Here is a 6,651-nt window from a genome sequence, read left to right on the forward strand (position 1 = left end):
GACCATCGTCCGGTAGTATCTACTGCGGCAGCTACCGAGTTTCCCAATATAAGATGCTTTGAGTGCCAAGAGTATGGATAGAGTTTTTTTCATTTCGACAGCTAACTTCTTCCGTCGAAGAATACTACTCGAAGTTTGTCACACTTCGGAGATATGCTCCTAGGGAGACATTGAAACAACAAGTAGCACGATTCTGCCAAGGACTCATCGACCCTTTGAACAACCGATTAGAAGCTCTCAGGCGAGCAACTTTGCAAGATGCCTTGCTAAGGGCCAAGCCGTTACCTAAAGATATTCAGACGGCTATCCAAGATATTCAATACTATTTGTAAAAGAGGGCCAGGCCAGACAAGTGGAGTAACAGACCAATCAACCCTACATACGACCATGGTTCTCGGTAGTATCTACTACGGAAGCTACCGAGTTTCCCAGTATAAGATTCTTTGAGTTCCAGAAGTATGGACATTACAAAATTCGATGTCCAAAAAGGATTTCCCAAACATCCGGTGCTAATAATGTACCTCTGAACGTCAACGGACGAAGTCAACCAAACGGAAGAGGAGGCCAAGGAAGAGGAAACATAGGACAAGGAAACGGAGCTTTTGCTAATGCCGCAATGGGACAACCAACTGTGGGTGATTAAGCTGATGAGAGAGAAGCAATGTATGTTGCAACTACTAATCCTAGTGAGCAGTAACTCAAAGCACCAGGATCTCATCAAAGTTCATCAGAATAAGACGCATAAAGCTAAAGACTATTCTATTATCAAAGGATGACTTTACTTTAAACAAAAGATATATGTACCTAAGTAGTTAGCATAGAGTTTATCCAGATGTATTCTTGAGATGAGTACATCTCAAATTTTTCACGTTGGGGAGGATGAAAGGTCTCTGACCCCGACCAAAAAGAGCACCATTGTACCATGGAATAAACATAATGAAAAAAGTTACTATTTTTAGCAGTTTTTCAAATTCTATCAGTGCCATGATGTTTAGAATGTTATAAAGCTTCAAAATATGAATTAAAATAATTTTTGTAAGAATTTTGCCAAAAATAGTAAGTTTTTGGTCACCCGACCCGTACACTTTTGACCGTCTCGAAAAACTGCACCAGTAGCCCGAATTTGAAAAAATGCATTCTCGGACCCTGGGGGCTGCTAAATATGGTAGGTACTCGGACAGATACACCTTAGTTAGAGCTTAGTATAGAATTTTACGGCATTAAATTCCGACTTGTATGGCCCATTTTAGCCTAAAACCAAGATTTCATAAGGTTGTGCGGGGAGACACCGGGGCTCGAGGCTGTGTGGTAACAGGTTCCAGGCCACTCAGAGCTTGCTTTAGTAGCTAGAGGGCTCCCTCTCTTCTTTTGGGAGTGGTGGAAGACTTGCCTTGCTTGAGAGAGAGTGTGAGAGTCACTTATACTAGCTAATGGACACTTGGTAGGCATGTAACTGGACTTGCCTTGCATGAAGTGAGTGGTCATTCAGATGCTTATAGCAGCTTGGGTTGATTTTCAGCATGGAGGGTCCTATTTAAGAGTGTTCTCACACACACACACACACATATTCTCACACACCCACTCACTACACACACACACACTTACACACACACACACCTGGGGGAGGTGCTGCTGGCACACATAGTCTTTGGAGAAGAAGTAAAGGAGGGAAGTGCTGCCCAATTCTTATCTTGAGAACTCCATTGGATCAGAATTTCGAGTAGAATTCATCCCCTAATCATGGTCATATCAATCTATTTTATGTTTGCTGCAAATCTCTCTACCATTCTCTTAATCTCGCAACTATTATGCTTAATCATAGCTAAATTACTCAATAGCTGTTCTCTAATTCTCCATATCAATATTCTATTACATAATCATCATCCAATTGTTAATTATGCAAGCAATTAACCTCTCCTAATCATAGATTAATGCATGATTAGTAAGAAGAAATCTCCCGCTAGTCATCATAGTAAATAATTGTCAAGCCGGTAATGATGTGGAATTGGTCATTTTCATCCTATTACCACACAATGTTTGAGTAGCTAAATTCGATTCAATCTGTTCATAGATTAGGAAGTAATTAAGAGAAATCAATCCGTCATTAATCCACTAGGGAGGGAATTTCCTCTCACCTATGCATACGGTAATTCTCCATCTACTTACATTAAGAAGGTGATTGAGCATGTCTAATTCACTGTCTAGTAATTTAATTAGTAAAATTCTGAAATTCTTAATTACCTATGCCAAGTATTTAAATTTTAGAGCCGGTTCCGATCGGACAAGTAAAGTATTATCCATAAAATTACTATGTTTCGAAGGAAATCTAACCCTCTCGTATAAGAAGGATTGTTCAGTGATTCTAATCTGTCATCTTGATTGTTATGGTACTCTCGAACATTAGTTCTTCTCTCCAATTTGTCAATTAAGTAGTGAGTATAAAATGGCCCCAGTAAAGAGAACTCGCTTCGATGGTGCCCACGACCGCGAGGCGGGGACAAGCAACACTAATGGAAAGGTAAAAGCTCCCATGGTCGACCAAGTAGCGGCCGACTCACGGTTCAATGACGAGGAAATTGTGGAGGTAGGTTACATTTTTAATTTAAGTTTTGCTTAATTTAATATTGCATACGATAAGTTAGGAAATAACATATCCCTAAACATGTTGGAGAAATCCGACGAAAACCTCGGCATTTGAATTGAAATGTATATTAAATTCTAAGTAGGAAAGATTGGTTGATGGATATACTTTTTGAAATAGGAAAGAATGTCTGCTAGGGAAAATTTAGCTCGGCATGTTCATTTCTATTTCCAATGTTGATACTAGTCCGAACCCCCTCCTCATCACAGGGGACAGAGTTCTTGGTTAAGGTCTTGAACCCACGACTGCTGGTTAAGCGGTGGATACCCACATCTGCTGGTTAAGCGGTGGGAACCCACGCCTTGCATTCTATGCGGTGGGAATGTCCATGTCGTGCTTTCTATGTGGTGGACATACGTAGTTGTATGGGCAGCTAGGCGACAACGGGAGGAGTAAACTCTCGTTGGAGGAGAGATGTTGTACCTCCAGAGCATTGGAATTTTAATGAATAAGTTTGAGTAGAATTTTTACTAGGATTAGTGTCTTGGTGCCGCTTTGCAATACTAGTTGAAGGGCTGTATTAAGGAACTTGTGAATCCGAAACTAATCAATGAACTTATGTGTTGAACAACCATGTGTGGTAGTAATTAGATAACAAAAAGAAAGTGTGAGTATGGGGTGGAAAGTAGGGGCTTCGCTCGGGTTGCCAATGCCTATGAGAAGGGTGGTCCCAATTAATCGAGAACTCTCGTTCCCATAGTACTATAAATTGACACTAGTATTACTCATTGCCCCAAGAGCGGCGAAGTCTCAAGTGTACGTGCCTCTGAAAGCGATGGGGAAAAAGGCACTCGGGACTTATCTCCTCTTGGAAGGTGGGTCTTAGGATCCCTAAAAAAAGTTAATCAGGTTGCCCCTGCGGGGTGGAGCTAGATCTCGATGCTAGTAGGCTCGAACTCGACTCACTTTGTGATGAGAGATCATCCGCTAGATGAACCATAAACCACTTTGTTTGCTTCCTCTGTAGATCTAGTGGCCACCAGGTTTACCATCAGATCCGTCGTTTGAGACGACGGGGTGGGGACAAGAGAAAATTCTCTTCCTAGTGGATTAATGACGGATTAAATGTCCTTAATTACTTCCTAATCTATGAATAGATTGAATCTAATTTAGCTATTCACACATTGTGTGGTAATAGGATAAAAATGACCAATTCCACATCATTACTGGCTTGACAATTATTTGCTATGATGACTAGCGGGAGATTTCTTCTTACTAATCATGCATTAATCTATGATTAGGAGAGATTAATTGCTTGCATGATTAACAATTGGATGATGATTATGTAATAGAATAATGATATGGAGAATTAGAGAGAAGCTATTGAGTAATTTAGCTATGATTAAACATAATAGTAGTGGAATTAAGAGAATGATGGAGATGTTTGCAGCAAAGCATGAAATAAATTGATATTACTGTGATTAGGGGCTGAAATCTAATGGTATTTCTGATCCAATGGAGTTCTCAGGACGAGAATCGGGCAGCACTTCCCTCCTTTGCTTCTTCTCCAAAAACTATGTGTGCCGGCAGCACCTCCCCAAGGTGTGTGTACTGAGTGGGTGTGTGAGCATGTGTGTGTGTGTGAGCACACTCTTAAATAGGCCCCTCCATGCTGAAAATCGACCCATGCTTCTATAAGCATCTGAATGAGCATTCACTTCATGCATGGCAAGTCTAGTTACATGCCTACCAAGTGTCCAGTTAGCTAGTATAACTGACTCTCACACTCTCTCTCAAGCTTGGCAACTCTCCCACAACTCCCAGAAGAAGAGAGGGCGCCCCCTAGCTGCTAAAGCAAGCTCTGACTTGCCTTGAACCTGTTCCCACACAGCCTCGAGCCCCGGTGCGTCCTTGCACAACCTTATGAAATCTTGGTTTTAGGCTAAAACGGGCCATACGAGTCTGAATTTAATGCCGTAGATTTCTATACTAAGCTCTAACTAAGGTGTATTTGTTCGAGTACCTACCATATTTAGCAGCCCCCGGGGTCTAAAAATGGATTTTTTTAAAATTCGGAGTAAAGGTGCAGTTTTTAGAGACGGTCAAAACTAAACGGATCAGTGACCAAAAACTTACTATTTTTGGATTTTTTTTCAAAAATTATTTAAATATACATATTGAAACTTTATAACATTCTAAACATCATGGCATCGGCAAATTTTGGAAAACTGCTAAAAATAGTAACTTTTTCTATTATGATTGTTTCATTGTACAATAGTGTTCTTTTAGCTCGGGGTCGGAGACCTCACAAGTTCTTTAATAAAGCCCTTCAACCAGTATTGCAAAGCGGCACCAAGACAGTTATTCTAGTAAAAATTCACTCAAAAACTCATTCATTTAAAGTTCCAATGCTCTGGAGGCACTTAATCCCCCAGCGAGTGTTTACTCCACCCATTGTCGCCTAGTTGCCCATACAACTAGGTTGTCCACTGCTTAACCAACAGTCGTGGACTTCCACCGCTTAACCAGCAGTCGTGGATATCCACCAGTTAACTAGCAGTCGTGGATTCAAGAGCCCTTAACCATGAAGTCTAGCTCCTGCGAATAAATTCGCGAGCTTCCCCCTATGAGCAAGAGGGGGTTCGGACTAGATAAACATTGGAATTGAAAATGAACTAGCTGAGCTAAATTTTTCCTAGCAACCAATCTTTCCTACTTTAGACAGTATTTTCCGAAAGCATTCTTTCCTATTTGAATATAAAAGTAACATACAACCATGATGACGGATTAGTTTCAATAAGCAAATCCCCTTGTACGAGAGGTTAGACTTACTTCAAGACATAGAGAATCCCGATAGCACCATACTTGTTCTATGAGAATTGGCCCTAAGGTTAATTACTTGACCTAGATAATTATGAAATTCATATTTTTACTTAATCAGTTCTACTAGAGATAAAATAGACGTGCTTAATCACTTCTTAATGCAAGTAGAGAATTGCAGATTTACTGTATCCATAGATGAGAGGATTTTCCCTTCCTAATGATTAATGATGGATTAATTTTCCCTAATTAAATCCTAATCCATGAGAAATTGATTCTAAGTTAATTATTTACACATTATGGAGTAATAGAATGCAATGGACCTTTCCCACCCCAAAGTTGACTTGATTTTTAATCACAACGGTGACTAGTGGATGATTCCTTAAACATGCATTAAACTATGATTAAGAGTGGCTATTTGCTTGCATGATTATTAATTAGATTAAGATTTATGCAATAGATCATGGATACGGAGAATTAGAGAGTATCTAATGAGTATTTTGACTATGACTATGCATACTAGATGCAGAATTAAGAGGATATTAGAGAGAAAATTGCAGCAAGCATGAATTAAATCGAAGATTACCGAGTTTATGGCTGAATTCCCCTCGAACTTCAGATGCAAGGGCCTCCTTGAGACGAGAAATGGGCAGCGCCCTTATCCTTAGCTCTCTTCCAAAGACTATGTCCGCCAGTAGCACCTTCCCAAGGTATGTGTGTGTGTACTCAGTGTGTGTGTGAGCATATGTGTGTATGAGCACACTCTTATATAGGCTCTCCCAAGCTGAAAATAGAACGAGGCTGCTAAATACATCTGAGGGAGTACTCACCTCATGCAAGGCAACCCAGTTACATGGTTACCAAGTGTCCAGTTAACTTAGTCTAACTAACTCTCACACTCTCTCTCAAGCATGGCAAGTCTCCCACAAGCCCCTAGAGGTCTGAGGGCGTCCCCTAGCTGTTAAAGCAAGCTCTCAGTGGCCTGGGACCTGTTCCCACATAGCCCCCGAGCTCCGGTGCTCCCCGCACAGCCTTAGGAAATTTTGGTTTTAAGCTAAAACGGGCCATACGAGTCGGAATTGAATGCCATAAATTGCTATACTAAGCTCTAACTAAGGTGTATCTATCTCAGTACCTACCATATTTAGCGGCCCCCGATGTCCAAAAATGCATTTTTTCAAATTCGGGGTACGGGTGCAGTCTTTCGAGACGGTCAAAACTAGACGGATCGGGTGAACAGATACTTACTA

Source organism: Adiantum capillus-veneris, unplaced genomic scaffold (genome assembly GCF_014529385.1).
Source record: "Adiantum capillus-veneris isolate H3 unplaced genomic scaffold, ASM1452938v2 Hic_scaffold_295, whole genome shotgun sequence".
Lineage (NCBI taxonomy): Eukaryota > Viridiplantae > Streptophyta > Polypodiopsida > Polypodiales > Pteridaceae > Adiantum > Adiantum capillus-veneris.